The 18,401-nt window shown below is 42.9% G+C and overlaps 1 long non-coding RNA gene across 1 annotated transcript; it reads right to left on the bottom strand.

Annotated features, from left to right (window-relative positions):
* Window positions 1–402: 402 nt before the first annotated feature.
* LOC119134998 lies at window positions 403–13,432 on the bottom strand. The gene is made up of 3 exons (XR_005100475.1): window positions 13,421–13,432; window positions 10,526–10,532; window positions 403–1,097 (listed from the first exon to the last, which is right to left on the bottom strand). It is a non-coding gene; the product is annotated as an uncharacterized LOC119134998 (long non-coding RNA).
* Window positions 13,433–18,401: the final 4,969 nt, after the last annotated feature.

Here is an 18,401-nt window from a genome sequence, read left to right as displayed (position 1 = left end):
GCAATGGTATGTCTGTTTGTTCCAAATTAGAAACAGCCAAGCAGAATAGTGTCTGTACGCGGGGCTCGGTTGGTGCCATTGAGCATCGTATTCCTAAAACAAGTAACCTGTCGCTTTACTGTTATTGCACTTCACGCATGCATACTGAAGTAATATTTGGTTTTAAACTATTGCAGAACGAAGCGGTCATAAGAGTGGCGGTGTGTAGGGAGGCGACCTTGACCCCGATCAAGGTTGGGGCCTTCTACACGTTCACGCACCTTAGTGCCGTGACCAATGATTTCGGCCTGTCTTTCAATACGACCCAATATTCAAAGATATCGGTGAGTAAAGAAAAGGCTGTAAAACGGAAAAGGAATGTCATCAGTTTAGGTTGACAATCTCGTTCAAATTTTACAACTTTATGAGAAAGGCTGTTGAATTGTGACCAGCGTGTCTACAAACAGCCCCCCCTGGTGGGGACAAAACGGTACAGATAATGGAAGGATTTTATGAATTAGTAATTGCATGTGATGTGACTGTGATGAATTGACCTTTATCTTTATGGAGTTATTTGTGACCTTTGAGTTCTATAATTGTTCTCAGTTTTCACCTGAGTAAACCTAATTGTGTTTTTATTCCCTAGGGCTACGATGCAACTGTAAACTTGGTGGCTATAGGGGTAATGATTGAGGAGGAGGAGGTCAAGTTGGTGGATGGGGAGGGTGTTGAAACCACAATTGCCTTGAGTGTATGGAGCAAGACTTTCGTTGAGCCACCAAAATTACCACAAGATGGACTCCCACTTAAACTCATTTATTCGGAGGGTGAAGTGGTCGAAATTTGCAAATAAAGATTTTATTTTGCCAATGCTGTCCATTTGCCTACATTGTTTTTTGTCACAGTTCGGGTTGGATGGGGTGCAGTTGCGCTTTTCATTGGGAAGAGTTAAAATTTTCTGATTCACCCCGTTCAAACTTTCACACGTTCCAAAAATTCATGTCACGCTTGCTACCATTTTTTTTGTTCATAACATTTAGCGTTTTTGTGTAATTAGCAAATTTGTGGCTTAAAATCCCCCATTCATTCTTAATGGCAATGTCGACACGAGCCATTATCTTACCATTTTTCACAACAACCGTTCTTGCACTTACTGTTTATTGTGCTTATCGTTTTTTGCGCTTATCGTTTTCCTGCTTACCGTTTTTCGCGCTGACCGTTTCCTCGCTTACCGTTTTTTGCGCTAATTGTTTTCTCACGTACCGTTTTTCCCGCTTATCGTTTTCCCCATGACCGTTTTTTCACGTTTACCGTTAACAGTTTTGTTGCTTACCGTTTTTTGCGCTTACCATTTTCTCACCTACCGATTTTTGCGCTTACCATTTTTTCCACTTACCGTTTTTCGAGCTTAACGCAAAAAGCATTCCCCAAGATTTTTTCAGCTTCGCCTTCACACGCAATTTCTCAAGGAATTGCTTTTCTAGTTAACAGTATTCAGCCCACTTTTTTGATGCTTAATTTCCACACACTTCAACCTATTCACTCCGTTCCGCTTTTAACTTATTCCAAATATTAATGACACCGTTGCTCTAATTTTTTTATTAAGAAAAAATTAAGTTTTCACAAAATTCACAAATTTCCAGCCTATTTTTCCCCATTCAGTCTTAATGGCATATACAACATTTCATATTTACGTCAATCCAGTTAGAAGTTCACATCATTCAACACATTCAAATCACATTGGGGACATTCCCAAACTTGCCAAATTAAAAAAATTCACATTTTCAAGTTTAAGATTTGTGCAAAATTTAACAAAATTTCCTTTTTCACTTCTCATTTCTACATTTTTCGACCGATTCAATCCATTCCAACTCATTTACATCCTTCCAGTTTGAAATCCACATCATTCACCGCATTCAAATCACATTGAGGACATTCCCAAAATTGCCAAATTCAAAAATTTCACGTTTAACGTTTAAAATATGCGCAACATTTTGCAACATTTCACAATATTTAGTTTTTCACTTCAAATTTCTACATTTTTCAACCAAATTTAAAAATTATTCTGCAGCATTCCCTAAGTATTTATTCAACTTCTTCGCCTTCACATGCAATTTCTCCAGGAATTGCATTTTCTAGTTATTATTATTATTATCTGCCAGAAAGAATTCTTGGCATCCAAAAACAGACAATACTGTCGCTCCCAACATCTGTGCTGCAACTTCTTCCACGCTCTGCATTGGGCGGTGGGGCATCTTCAACGCCGTCTTGAGGCAACATGGCTCTTCTGTGACTCTTTAGTGGCATCACATTGCATTTTTCTCCCGTGTCGTTTAAGTCCATAGTAACAAATCACTCCTCTTTCTCAGCACTTTCAGAGTTGACACAGCCTGATTTTGTTCTTGTCCTTCTTGTGTGTCGCTACCATGGATGAGACCCAGTCGGTTTGCTCTGTGACTGGTGTTATGACGTCAATGTACTGCATACGCTCAAGCTCGCCCCTTACTCTCTCGCGCATTGCAATAGGGGGAGGGCAAGGCGGACCACAGGCTGCACAATGAGATGCTGCTTCATGGAGTACGTGACAAAGTTCTCCCTGCTCGTTGCTGAATAGGTCCTTGTACTGAGCTAGTACTTGTAAACTGAAGTCAGTGTTGCTTTCCACGGTGACCTAGTGGACATCAAGGCTACGTTTGATGTCTGGTGCCTCCATAAGAGACGAGGCTGGCCGTCTTCCCTTGCTTGATTAGTTGTTATCAATTTGTCACTCTTCTGTGATTCTTTAGTGGAATCACATTGCATTTTGCCCTGGATCAACTTTCATTTCAATGAGTTTGTCATTGTCGAGTTGACATAAACCACCTGACTGTCTGCCTCATCCACATAAAATGTCTCTTCGTTGCGTGGACTTCGTTCACCGATCGTCTCGTGGCTCTACATAGTTGGTTGCGTGGTTTAGACTTACAGCACTGTTTGTAATGATTGAGTGTTCTGCAGCTGTGGCACTGCTTACCGAATGCAGGGCAACTTTCCCGCCTAGCTGCGTGGCTACCTCCACAGTTTAAGCATTTTAGGATACTTTATGGAGCGTCCAGTGGTTTGGTTTTTGGCCAAACTACTTGGTGCTGGCTTAACTGCATCAACGCTGGTAGCTGCTGTTGCTAGTGTCTTACTGCTTTCCTCTATCATCTCATGAATGCGGGCGATTGAAATGGCTTTGGCTAGAGTCAGCCTGCTATCCCTCAACAAGGCTTTCCTCAAAGTGTCACTTGTAATGCCGCAGACGATGCGGTCACAAATAAGCTCATCCGTTATCTCCCCGAAGTGACAACATTTGGCCTTGATCCTCAGATTGCTAAACTATTCCATTGTCTCATCTTGCTTCTGGTTTCTTCTGAAACTTGTGTCTGTCATCATCCTGTTATTTTGTGGGTTGCCGATTTCAGCGAACTTTCTTTTAAGGCACACCGGATCCTCTCTGGACTCGGCGGTAGTGACAATCCTGAACCATCCTTCACCGTCAGGAACCCGCACCTTTGGGGCATAGACCCTCCCGCTCGATGTTTCAGCGATGTTGAGGAGGATGTAAGCCTGGTCTTGGCTGTGCCACGGCAATGAAGACAGCATATTCCCTTTCAAAAACACGCCAATTCTCTGCGATGTTCTCGTTGAAAATGTGGGGGTCGGGTCTGCAAAATACGTCCGCCATTTCAGGGAAGAAGAGCGGCTTGTTGTCTTTATGGTAGCCAACGTGAACAAAACATAACGTAATAAACAAGCACTATACGTACACGGTAAAGGTAAGATAAAAACTCGCCGGCGAGAAGGCTCATCTTATTCCTGACACCACGTACGTAAAAGTTTGCTCTCGGATGTGTCAATGATCACACCAGGGTTGCCGTTACTGTGGTTTATTTCAACTGAACATCATGGCTGGCGCCAAATACATATAAAACAGTGGAACCAGGGAGATGAGCATTCCGATTGGCCCACGGCACGCCAGTTCGGTGGCCTGTGATAAACAATGTATATAATCATTCAAGGAATGATCTATATGCATGATAAGGTCATTCAATTGACCTAGGGACATAGTTTCAATATTCCCACAGCAATATATGTATATTTTCACCAGCATAATTCACATTCGGACAGAATCCAACTGAATTCCACACTCCTATGCAAGTTTGGGTTCGAGACGTGACGTGTTTTTATGATCTCTGTATTTTTTTCTAAATTTCTATCAAGATCAATGACATCAGAAAAAGCTCAAATGAAGGAACAAAACTGTCATGACATTTTGCCAATAATGTTAAGACTAAAGGAACTTATGACATTGTAAAGGCTTCAAAAAGCAGACGAAAAGGCTGGTCAATTTGCCATTGTTAAAATGGAATGGCCTGTAACTGAGTTGCCTGTGTGAATGCGTGTGCGGCTCTTTCCGGACAAGTAAGAGCAAAGAGAAGCATTTTTATTCTAGATGAGCATAGGGAACGACTGCCTGCCATAAAAGCAATCGCTGCAGCACGGCCGCCGTTAACCTGTTCTTTTTTCTACTATTGAAGATTTCCACACAATTGCTGGAAATAGGTGTCCCTAATGAGCATACGACATCTCAAGACATGAATCACAACTTCTTTACACATTTTTCTGAAATGCTTCAGGTCTTAAAATTCATTTTGGCACCATTAGGCTTGAATGCTTTATTGTGTTAAGAAGGTTTTCCCTGACACAAAGCACTACATAAGAAGACCAGCACAAACACACCCAAACAATGATGGTGACAGATTGACTCTGCAACACAATTCACATGACACAAACAGCCAGCCTGAATGCAGAGTCCTTTCTAAATAGGAGGTTCAATTAGTGCACCTGGTGGCACATCTGAAACCAATCACTGATGAAGCCACTCCCCCCTGCACTGATAGGCTGGCTGGGTATGAGGGGCACCAATCAGGGATCACCACCAATCAGATCATACACTGCCACAAAATATTGTCGCAACAGAGGATAGGTTTACAAAATATTGTACTGTAACAACTTTGTGTGCAACAAGCAGCGACTGCCAAAGCAGTACAAAAAAAAAAGCTTTTGGCAAACAACCCAAAACAGTAGGATACAAACAATTCCATTAAAAAGTTCAAGTTTCAACATGGAAATTAAAGTGCAAACATTGTTTGCTAAATAGGTAAGAACAGAGGCGTAGCCAGGAATTTTTCCAGTAGGGGCGCACGCCCACAGGAAAAAAAATCGAACATCACCCACGCCGTTCGCTGATCGCTAAAACAACATCCGGGTCCGGGAGGCAAACGGTGAATGGATAACATCGCGCACATAGAATAGCGCAAGCACATTCGCGCAAGACCGAAAGAAAAAAACGGCATGAAAATGAAGAATCGAAAAAGCTCGATTTTTTTCAACCGGGGCGCAGGGAGTCCTAACCGGGGCGTCGCCCCGGCTTGGCTACGCCTCTGGGGTAAGAAATATGCAGATAAAACAGCATTCAAAACACCTCAGTGGGAAAGATTTGCATGATCACTGGCAGCTAGTGTCTTAAATAAGACACACTGCCCTCGTAGAACTCAAAATAATTTTGGCATGATGAACGCCAACGCTTATGTCCACACCGGTGACGTGCGGTGAGGTTCATGACTGGGGAGGCACTGACGTCACCTTGGCCGGCACCTAACCGTGTCACAAACAAGGTTGGGGAACGCTTCTCTAGCGTGGCTTATTCATTATTTAGTTGAACCATTTTAATTAAAGTCTCATATCAGCAGTCTCCACACATAAAAACACTCAATAAAGCACATGAAATCAAAAACTTGTTTTCGATTGTGCGTACCACTCCGTTCCGAAATCCCGTTGTCCGAATCAAACCTTTTAACTCTGGAGTTGGTCTTCCTTTACTGAGGACCTCCTGCTTCGACCGAAAATCCAGAGTTGAAAATCATTTGAATATGTGTATTGTAAAACGAAATGTAAAACGAAACAAATGGACGACTGCTCCTCAGTTGTTCACTGTAAATTTGAACTGGATTTAAGATGTGTGGAGTCCACACATCTTAAAAGACACGATTTTCAAATTTCCCAATTTTCAACCCATGTTCTATAACTTTAAATAAAACAAAAAGGGAACAATACCCCTTAAAATATGAGCAAAAAGCAGTGAAATCTAGCTGAATGACTTCAAATCATTTAGCACAGTGGTTCCCAAAGTGGGCGGTACCGCCCCCCTGGGGGCGGTGGAAAGATCTGGGGGGGCGGTGAGGAAGAAAGGGGCGGTAGGGGGGCGGCAGTCGATTTGTACACAACACGCCGCTCTGGCCCAGTCAGATCCGACAGCATAGACTACAAAAGCAAAAGCTCAGGTTTGTAATTTCAAGCATGTAATGTTCAGAATTTTATCTTATAATAAAAACCGCATTCTGGCAGTCAACATCATGCAGTCACCTTGCTTCTTTCCAAGCAAAGAAACCGACTGAAAATTACTGACCGCGGGGATCTACGACTTCTTCTTAGTGAGTTCCAGCCTGATGTTGAGAAGCTTATGTCCCTGCACCAAGCACATCCATCCCATTAATATTACGTGTGAGACAATGAAGGTTACTGGTGGAATGTTTATTTACGATTCTATGTTGCTGAAACAGTTAAAACTGCTAAAAAATAAATTGGTTTACTAAATACTAAATTGGGTTTTATTTGTGAAATACACATTTGTGTTTAACCTTTCTCTTTTCAAATTGCAGCAAACCAAATATCAAGAAAGAGGTGTTTGTTTCCATATGTGCCTTGGGGGGGGGCGCTAGGAATTCACTGGGGAGCCAAAGGGGGCGCCAGCCTGCAAAAGTTTGGGAACCACTGATTTAGCACATTGGTCAACTGGTTAGCACATCCGCCTCACAGTGCAGAGCTTGCAGATTCAATTCCGGCTCTGGCGTTCACATTACTTTAAGATAGTGTTGGATTTTTGGTCCACAATTTGGGAAGCGCGCTATCCGCGCCTCACGGCAAAAGCCATAGCAAATCACGTGTTATCCAATTTACTCACCGCGTGCTCGTTTTATTTCTTCAGTTTTAGGAAAAGGCTAAGACACCAAAACAAAATTTAGACTTACTCAGGTTGGTTGAGTTCAATCACAATTCTTGTTAAGAAAGCTCTGTTTTCAGGAAAGTACAATACAGCGCTGGGCCTTTCGTGCGACCATGCTCAAGAGCAGAAAGTCTCCATTCAGAAAAGGCAACGTTCAAGGTTCTTTGCTCAGCTTATATTCAGTTGCATATGCCAGTGTGGGCCGAGTTTGATGGGGGATGAGTCAGGGGGTGTGGCAAGTTCGCAGGAGAGTTAATGTCAGGTCTAAGTACCATAAGACATTATTTTATACACTGAAACAAGAGGAGAAGACAACCAGTATTCCTTTTGCTCGTGAGGAGAATTACGTAGAAGGCCCAGTTACAGTCCTCCACCAATTCTGGACTCCTCTTCCGCTATCGCCTCTTTTTATTTTGAGTTGCCTTGGTTACAAGAGGCGTTGCTACACTAAAGGGAGGGGAGATTGTGGCTGTAGCAACGCTGATTAGCTAACTAAAGAATGTTGTGTGGTACGAGGCCTTGGCCGATCCGTGACCCCAGCAATGCAGAGCCTGTCCTTAGTTGGTTGGCAGCCTCGTCCTGGGCTGCGATCTCCAAACGTGCTGGGTGCCGTGTCCCTGTAAAACAACGCTCTAGACCAGGGGTGGCCAAACTTTTTGACTTGGCCGAATTGGGTTCTAAATTCTGACCGGGGGGCCGATCCAGGAGCAGATGGATGTAGTGTTTGTGTGAAGTAATATAAATGACATGTAAAGGTCATTGCATAAAAGGTTTTTACTTTTAGTAGATACTAAAGCGTGGATATTAAAAAAAAGCTTTTTGAAAACAAAGGCATTTATTAACAGCATTAAAAAAATATTTCACCAAAAAACTACTATCAGTGATTCTTATTAAATACGACACTGTTATGATAAATAACTTTTTCCATCACTTCAGCGCCTACAGGTCAGATTTATGAAATATGTTTATCTAATGAGGCGAAATCACATCCAACGGCAAACATTCTGACCAAATTCATCATCTTGAAGAATCAGTGAAAGAATACATCTAAATAAAGTAATAAAGAAATCAATAGTATTGTTGGTTTCCGTTTTTTGCTAGTGCCTCATAGTCTGGAGTAAAATTTGTTGTGGTAATTCTTAGGATAGAGCCGAGGTGTCGGTCCGTTAACCTAGATCTGTGACGGGCTTTGTTGACGTTCATGTGGCTGAACGTCTTCTCACACACGTAGGTCGAGCCAAATTGTCCACTCTTTTTTAACATTCGGCACTCAGTGTGCACCTTTCTTTTCTTCGGGCCACTCATTTTAATGGAAGGATTCCAGGGGAAGGTTTGTGGGTGGCATTAGCGTAAAACTGTATCTGAAAACTCAGCACGCGAATTACGAGAATATTGACGTCACAGCCGACACTCGAAATTCGGCACTGATAGACGAAATTACTACGTACTACTGAGTACGCACACGCACTTGTGAGTGTGCACCGAGCTTTCTGACACGGCTCCCGGGAGTAAATGCGCGGACATTATACTCTTTCATCACAGCAACATCTTCATTACAAATCAAACACACACTTTCTGTTGATTTCTTTGAAGAAATACTCATTTTCCCAACGTGTTTGAAATATTCTACACTCACTTGCTATTTTGCGTTTCTTCGGTGCAGCCATTTCTGGGGACTCGCGGTAAAAGTTTTTCTTCGCTTGATTTCATTTGTGTGGCGGGCTCCATCTAGTGTTGAAACTGAGAAGTGCAACAGAGTTGAGCTCAAGCTTCTTGTGCGGGCCATATTCAACTATGTTTTCAAAATTTGCTGCGGGCCAATAAAAACTGGGCCGTAGTTTGGACACCACTGCTCTAGACTTTCTTGCTAAGTATCACACAATAATAATGATGAGGAAATAATCAGATACCGCTCGTGCATACACTCCAACAAACGTTAAGTAGATGTGAGATAACTTGCATGGTCTACTTAAACAAACATTGAGTAAATATGGGATAACTTAAAAACTGTCCCGGTCAACAACAATTTATGAATAGAACCTACAAGGTATAAAAGAGAAAGAACTTCTCTTGAACTAAACAAAGAACAAAGGTGTTCTGTTCGTAACGAGTGAGGGCCTCTCACAGGTAAGAAAAGGAAGGGAGTATAAGAACTCCCTAGAGCTAGACCAGGGGTGGGCAAACTACGGCCCGCGGGCCACATCCGGCCCACGGGACCGTTTAATTCGGCCCGCCAACCCTGAATTAATTGTATTATTAAACTATTTTTTTGTCATTTTGCCTGCAATGACTGCGTTTCCCCAGTAGATGGGGAACCGCTCGCCTGCGCATTTACTACCGGAAGCCGTGTCAGAAAGCTCGGTGCACACTCACAAGTGCGTGTACGTACGTACTCAGTAGTACGGACATGGCGCACTCGCGCTCTATTTGTATCAGTCCCGAATTTAGAGCGTGGGCTGTGACGACAGCATTCTTGTAATTCGCTCGCTGAGCTTTCAGATACAGTTTTACGCTAAAGCCACCCACAAACCTTCCCCTGGAATCCTTCCATTAAAATGAGTGGCCCGAAGAAAAGAAGTGAGTGCCGAATGTTAAAAGAGTGGCCAATTTGGCTCGACGTACGCGACGTGACGTTCAGCCACATCAACCCGTCACAGATCGAGGTAAACGGATCTCTCCTAAGAATTGCCACAACAAATTTTACTCCAGACTATGATGCACTAGCAAAAAAGGGAGACCAACAACACTGTTCCCACTGAAAATGAAGGGGAGGCTCTCAAGTTTGTTGTAAAAGAATGCATTTTGAATATGATTTGTACACATAGCAGGGATTGAAACTAACGACCATTCTCATTTTCAAACAATGCAGGATGCTCAAGGACATTGATGCACCACTTGTTTGCGACTAATCTTAACCTGTAAAGTTCTTAAGGCTTACTTTAAGGAAGTGTTTCCCGTTTCCTCACCTCTGTTACCAGGTGTTTGTGAGTTAAAACTCTGCTCTGATGTTCAGATACCCCTCACCGTGTTGCCGTTTTGATTACTTTATTTGGATGTATGCTTTCACCGATTCTTCAAGATGATATATTTGGTCAGAATGTTTGCTGTTTGATGTGATCTCATAAGATAAACATTTTTCATTAATCTGACCTGCAGGCACTGAAGTGATGGAGACTGTTATTCATAATAATAGTGTCGTATTTTATGAGAATCACTGATAGCAGTTTTTTAGTGATTTTTTTTTTTTAATGCTGTTAATAAATGCATTTGTTTTCAAAAAACTTGTTTGGAATATCCATGCTTTACTACCTACTAAAGGCCAAAATCTTTTATGCAATGACCTTTACAGGTCGCTTATATTACTTCACACAAACACTACGTCCATCTGCTCCTGGTTCGGCCCTCCGGTCCAAATTTAGAACCCAGTTCGGCCCGCGAGTCAAAATGTTTGCCCACCCCTGAGCTAGACAGATATGTTGGCTTGAGCGAAGATATGAGACCTCCAGTTCCTAATTATTCTAACAGTTTGATTCCATGGGAGGGGGTGCTGGTTCGGTGAGAGCTCGTTCCGTGGGGTTGGGTGCTGATTATGGGCGATTTGATGTGTGTGGGGGCTGTTGTTTTCCTTTCCGTCTTTCAGCCTTGACGATCATCTTTGGACGGGTTCTTGGCTGTCTCCCTCTGGCACCTCTACCGGTTTTTATCTCCAAGTGTCCTTCCTGTAAACCATTCTTGCACATACATCCACTTCGCCCACTGTCGCACACCGCCCATTCATCATTCTTTCAATTTTGTCATTTTGTACGGAATTATGTGAGCTTTTGGCTGTGACATCATCAATTTACTAATGTTCCCTGACTGTGCAAAGTTTGTACTCGCCACTTACCATGTTTTTGTTTGTTTGTTCTTTTGATACTCCATGTACTTGCTTACGTCATCATATTCTTAGTTTAATCATGCTTCCAACCATATCTTTTCTTTGTTAGGCAAAATATTTCCCTCTGTCCAGAACGTTCAGTAGTAATCGAAAACTGGCGTCTAGCATTAGTCAAAACATAAGATATAATCAAGTACTGAACATTTTTAGACGACTTTGGCAGTGTCCGTGATTTAGAAAATCATCAGGCATGCATTAAACAGTTACTTAAGGGTCATTTGAGCTATTCAGGCAATATATCAAAAAACATTTGTTATTTCAAAGTGCTCAGAAATACATATCAGATCATAAAGTTATAAAGACCTTTGTCATTACCCCTTATCAAAAATGTCTAGTTATGTCTTCTTTATTGATTTGGTGTGTAGGTATAATTATATGTTTAAAATGTTTCTTTTATTGATTTAATATGTGAATATACTTGTCTGCTTACGTACTTTATTCAGTGAGGTTTGAGCATATCTGTTTTTGTAGCTAGGCAGGACTTTTTGTATTTCAACCCCATTCCTTCACTAGCTAGCTCACATGCCATTTTGTGGTCAACATTAGCTATGTGTACTTCATGTGAACTTTTGGGCTGAAGTAACTCACAGATGCTGTCAACAAAAAAGTCTTTCCAATTTTGTCTCATCTCAAGTCTTTGGGATCATCGGATCTGCGTAGTTATTGGAAAGTTCCACCAACATTTTAATATCAACATTCTTTCATGGTCTGGCTGGGTGTCCTGGCTGAAGATCCTAGGGAAAAGACCCTATACAAGCAACTGCATATTGGCCATAATATAGCATTGAGGCCGCTGCAACCCCGGTTTGAATCTGGTTAATAGCAGAATAAAGTTGTTGCAGAGTTGTTTTTTATTCCCCCGAAACAGTCTTCCGTTAGACCAAGACAAATTTACATACACACAAGCTTACAGACAATGACAACTTCCCATGGGCCTCGTGGCTCGTTCCTTGCCCTGAAGGTACAGCCAAAACGATTCCTAACACGTACTAATCAAGTCCGAATCAATTCCTAACCAAATCCTAACAAGCCCCTGCAGGTCTGAACCAGGGTTCAAGGAACCAATCAGATGGTCCGAATCCATTCACGGTGGATGACAGCAGTGATAAACACAGTGATATTTGAGAAGTGAAATGAAGTTTATCGGATTTGCAGACAGTGTGCAATCATTATTTAAACAAAAGTAGGCAGGTGCATATATTTGGGCACACCAAAAGAATAATGGCATGAATATTTAGTAGATCCTCCTTTTGCAGAAATAACAGCCTCTAGACCAGTGGTTCTTCACCTGGGTTCGGTCGAACCTTAGGGGTTCGGTTAGTCGGTCTCACGGGTTCGGCAGAGCTTCCACTGCGGAGGTCAAAACACACCTGATTTATAAATTCGCATATCTGAACTGGTCTTGCAAAGGCAACAGCAGAAGTCACACTGATTTGCTTTTATGTCATTTGTCGTGAATTCATGCATTGTGTTGGTTTTATTCTTTAAACAAGGTTGTGTTCATGCACGGCTCATTTTGTGTGCCAGTAAAAATCATCAAGTTTTTTTTTCACTAAAGAGCGGTTCGGTGATTGCGCATATGAAACTGTTATGATTCGGTAACTCCAACAAGGTAAAGAACCACTGCTCCAGACACTTCCCATAGCTTCCAATGAGAGTCTGGATTCTGGTTGAAAATATATTTGACCATTCTTCTTGACAAATCTGTAACTCTTATAAACTTTATTGCACTTCTCATATATCACTGTGTCTGTCTGCTATATGATATATTTACCGTAATTTTCGGACTATAAGTTGCGGTTTTTTTCATAGTTTGGGTGGGGGGGCGACTTATAATAAGGAGCGACTTATATGTGTTTTTTTTCAAAAACCGCGATAAACGAACCGCGATGTAGCAAGGGATTACTGTAATTTGAATTTCAAGTGACGGTCATGGCTTTTACGCACGCCCGGTCCTATTCTATGGAGCTCTCTTCCACTTCCGTGGCTGCAAGTCCACGCCGCCACACGCCTGGAAGTTTGTTTTGTTAAATAAAGAGCCGTTTACCAAACCCACGTCTTTCCTTGAACTTTGTTAACACTACAATATAGTTATATAGTAGATAAAAGAGGTAAAGACCCAATGATTGTCACACACACATCTGGGTGTGGCGAAATTTGTCTCTGCATTTAACCCATCCCCGAAGGGAGCAGTGAGCAGCAGCTATGTCAAAATTTGCATCACGTGACACACGAATGCAGCCACTAAATAATGCGCATGTGACATTGGCCTGTCGAAAATGACAGAGAACAGGAGACAGCAGTGTTTTAAAGTAGGGCTCGTCCGGGAGTTGAACCCGGGACCTCCCGCACCCTAAGCGAGAATCATTCCCCTAGACCAGGGGTGGGCAAACTTTTTGACTCGCGGGCCGAACTGGGTTCTAAATTTGGACCGGAGGGCCGAACCAGGAGCAGATGGACGTAGTGTTTGTGTGAAGTAATATAAGCGACCTGTAAAGGTCATTGCATAAAAGATTTTGGCCTTTAGTAGGTAGTAAAGCATGGATATTCCAAACAAGTTTTTTGAAAACAAATGCATTTATTAACAGCATTAAAAAAAAAAAATCACTAAAAAACTGCTATCAGTGATTCTCATAAAATACGACACTATTATTATGAATAACAGTCTCCATCACTTCAGTGCCTGCAGGTCAGATTAATGAAAAATGTTTATCTTATGAGATCACATCAAACTCTTAGGAGAGATCCGTTTACCTCGATCTGTGACGGGTTGATGTGGCTGAACGTCACGTCGCGTACGTCGAGCCAAATTGGCCACTCTTTTAACATTCGGCACTCACTTCTTTTCTTCGGGCCACTCATTTTAATGGAAGGATTCCAGGGGAAGGTTTGTGGGTGGCTTTAGCGTCAAACTGTATCTGAAAGCTCAGCGAGCGAATTACAAGAATGCTGTCGTCACAGCCCACGCTCTAAATTCGAGACTGATACAAATAGAGCGCGAGTGCGCCATGTCCGTACTACTGAGTACGTACGTACACGCACTTGTGAGTGTGCACCGAGCTTTCTGACACGGCTTCCGGTAGTAAATGCGCAGGCGAGCGGTTCCCCATCTACTGGGGAAACGCAGTCATTGCAGGCAAAATGACAAAAAAATAAGTTTAATACAATTAATTCAGGGTTGGCGGGCCGGATTAAACGGTCCCGTGGGCCGGATGTGGCCCGCGGGCCGTAGTTTGCCCACCCCTGCCCTAGACCAACGAGCCCCGTAGTGAATCAGCTGATTCCGTTACATTCCGATTGGTGGCGAATATGACGGACCTGGACTGCATTTCGGGGATTAATGAATTCTGATTAATATCATAGCCGGTTTGCGCGTATCCTTTCAGGGTCATAATTGTGTGTCTATCGCTGCCTCGTGGCAGCCAGGCCTAAAAAAAGATGGGCAACAGAACATGAAAACTCCACACAGGGAGCGCCAGATCACATGCTTCAAGCAGATGTTTCCATAGTGTAGTGGTTATCACGTTCGCCTAACATGCGAAAGGTCCCCAGTTTGAGACGGGGTGGAATCAGCTTTTTCAAATATTTCTTGTCATTGTTGGTGCCTCTGCAAAGTGCCTGACACAGTACCCACCCTTTTTGGGGTCCTTAGAAGAAGTGCTGGAGAGCGCTCCTTCTGGGGACTCTATCGTTCTACTGGGCGACTTCATTGCTCACGTGGGCAATGAAAGTGAGACCTGGAAGGGCGTGATTGGGAGGAACGGCCCCCCCGATCTGAACCCGAGTGGTGTTCTATTATTGGACTTTTGTGCTCGACACGGATTTTCAATAATGAACACCATGTTCAAACATAAGGAATATGTTTGCACTTGGCACCAGGACACCTTAGGCCGCAGTTCGATGATCGACTTTGTAGTCGTGTGACCGGATTTGCGGAAAACACGCGGGTGGAGAGAGGGGCGGAGCTGTCAAGTGATCACCACCTGGTGGTGGGTTGGCTCCAATGGTGGGTGTTGGGTTCACAACATTTATCTGAAAAGAATCGGCGGTTGCTGAGGAAAAAACCCGGGCATGGGAGGAGTTTGGCGAGGCCATGGAGAATGACTTCCAGACGGCTTCGAGGAGATTCTGGTCCACCATCCGGCGTCTCAGGAGGGGGAAGCAGTGCACCGTCAACAGAGTGGGGTGGTGGTTGGGGGCCGCAGGTGGCCAGGGGCAATGCCCCGGAGGGCGCTCAGGGGGAAAAGCTCCCTGGAAACTCCTGGATTTAGGCAGTATAGCAACCCCAAAACCATTAATTTCATCACTCAATTTCAACAGTTTTGTTAAAAAAAATATTCCTGGTTGGTGGGCTACCAAGGTGAATATAATAGTCAAGCCTCGGTTTTCGACCACAATCGGTTCCAGAAGGCGATTCGAGAAGCGAGTCGGTGGAATTCCGAATCTATTTTCCCATAACAAATAATGGAACATTTTTAATCCCTTCCAAGACTTTAAGCATTTTTTCATTTGCGCATTTTTGTCAGATCGCGCAACCGCAGCGCACCACAGAACGCGCAACCGTAGCGCGTCGCCGATCGCGCAACTGCACCGCGCTGGTCGCATTATTGTGACAGAGCCGTCGCTGAAATTTAGAAAACATTTTTAAACTCCTGATGTCCATCCATCCATCCATTTTCTGTACCGCTTACTCCCCACGGGGGTTGCGGGTGTGCTGGAGCCTATCCCAGTCATCATCGGGCGCTTTCCAAAATTCAAGTGGATCTAAGTGCGCAGGGAGCTTAATTTTGTCCGATCGCGCAACTGCAGCGCACCACAGAACGCGCAACCGTAGCGCGTCACCGACCGTGCAACTGCACCGCGCTGATCGCATTATTGTGACAGCCCCGTCGCTGAAATTTTATTTTTAAAGTCCTGATGTACTTTCCAAAATTGAAGTGGACCTCAGTGCGCAGGGAGATTAATTTAGTCCGATCGCGCAACTGCATGCAGCGTGCTGGGCGCATTGCTTTAAGAGCGTCTTTGTGTTCCGAGTTGTAAAATGACGCTGCTCTCGAGCCATGCCCATCTGAATCAGTTCCTGATCCCGTTCGACTTGTCTATTTCCCTGGCACGATCCTCGTCTTGTTTCTCTAAAACTTTCGCCATGCTGGCTAAAACTTTTGCTAATTCGGCAAATGAGTTGGCCAATGATGTGACGAAGTAGCGCCAAAATGCTGCTGAAAATATGGTGGCTGTTGTCGCAATACTGCTGCCAGCCGCTCCCCCCCCCCAATATAAAAACAATTTTCTCAACGGATCTACACGATTCACGAAAATGATACTCCCGACGGAAAAAAACACGGAAATCCGCGGATCCGCGGAAGATTCTCATCCCTGCATCATGGACACCTGTCACCCCCTCCATGACTTTATGCGGTCCCTGGGCAGCTCCTTTAGCAGCAGACTATTACACCCACGGTGTAGGAAGAAAAGATTGTGCAGGTCCTTCTTTCCCACTGCCATCACTCTACAACATGCGTGGTGCCTGATAAAATTGTGTTTCGTCTCTACCGCTACTGGTGGCACTTGTCTTTGTCCTTGTCTGTTATTTATCCTTTTTAAATTTGGCACTTTCTTCTATTCTTGCACTCTTGTACGCTGCTGTGACAAGTAAATTTGCCCGCTGTGGGATGAATATAGTTCTATCATCATTTATAACCCAGAAGTTGCACTGTACCACAGTAGCTATATTGCACCTTTTTTATCGTTATTCTTTGCATTTAGAATTTTTGACGACACTTTTACTACACCGCAAAATTATAATTAATTAATTATTCCGCTGTGCTATTTCCGCAGAATCTGTCTGCTGCAGTCATTTTTCCGCCAGAAGGGTAAGGCTGCCCCCTACCGGCGATCTTTCGCCGTTACATCACCATTGAGCCCACACACAATTCGGTTGCCAATGTGAGTAAATTATCCTCTCACTAAACCAAACTCCTTTGTCTCATGACGTCTCGGCTAAAACACGTCTAAAAGTGTAACAAATATAGACGTCTTTTAGACGTCTTTTATGTGAAAGTGTTTTTAGACGTTTATTGAGTAGATTTTCGAATGATGGCTAATAGCTATCAGCGCTAATCATTTGAAGATCTAGATGTCACGTCTCGTCCCAAGCCGTTCCACTACGTGTCTGTTGTCATGGTTTCTGTCTGTGTGCTCGCCCCTCCCCGTCGGATTATTGTCGTCTTAATGTCTTCATGTCTTTTGGTTGCACATCTTTGGCGGTCAGTCCTGTTGTTGGTTTTGTTTGTTAAGTCATGTCAGTTTGCCGAGTCTGTTAGTTTGTGTTCTCCAAAAAACCCTGGTCCAAGCTGCATTTGGTCGCCCTGCGCCATTCCGTTCCTTGACACTAGATGTCTATTCAACTTCAATACATTTAACCTGAGATCTTTACCTTTGTGTAGTTCCACGATGTTTTGGATAATATACAGTGTGTTTTGGGACTTCTTTATTTCAGTAACACAGATGTGTATATATTGGTGCTAACTGCAAATCTAAATAAATGCATTTTTGAAAACATTATCAAACCATCAAAAACAGAATAATGTGCAAATATGTCATTATTTAGACAGCGTCAAATAATGACAAAATTAAAAAAATAAAATATTCAAAATATAGAAAAATATCTTTTGGTTAATTTCCTCATATAGTCCCCACCACCACAATGCGCTGGCGCCTGTTTTAATTTCAGTGCAATAGATTTATACACAGATTCCTCCGTGGCCTCCGAGTATTATACCTGGATTGCTTCTGCAAACACAGACCGAGGATAAATGGTAAATTTTCTATATTAATATTAGATGAGGATGCATGAAATTTGCTAGGCCTCAGAAAAACAATTCAAGGCATTTTGCGACCACCTTTTGATGTGCATAACATTTCAATGTAAGCCTAAAGTTAAATATGGTTTCAAGGGACCTGGCTCAACGGCACCACCCGTTATTGACTGGGTTACGCTGTAAGTAATTAAGAAATAAAGTCAGACTATAACCATAGAAATGTAATGGAGACAAACCATGTTAATTAAGTAACTGTCAGAATGGCACAATTACCCAGTTCAGTCACACACTAACATGACACGATCCTAAAATAACAATTGAAATTTGTTTTTGTTTTTGTTTTTTTAAATTTACCTTTGACAATTTCATAGAAGGCCGTTTTTTGGAAGGCCATCTTGGCCTGGCGGCCGCTATCTTGCATGTTATAGAGTGCCATTATTATGTCATTGGTGAAGAGTCTGCAAAAGGAGAAAAAAGAAAAAAAAATGCACCGCCACATTGTTAAAGTCCACTGTTGTCCGTTCCAATATATGGTGTATAAATATTAAGCTTGTATGTGTATTCAAACCTTTCC

The sequence above is a fragment of the Syngnathus acus genome, chromosome 15 (genome assembly GCF_901709675.1).
Source record: "Syngnathus acus chromosome 15, fSynAcu1.2, whole genome shotgun sequence".
Classification (NCBI taxonomy): Eukaryota; Metazoa; Chordata; class Actinopteri; order Syngnathiformes; family Syngnathidae; genus Syngnathus; species Syngnathus acus.
Note: the sequence above shows the minus strand (reverse complement) of the source record. Positions and strands in the feature narration are given on the sequence as shown.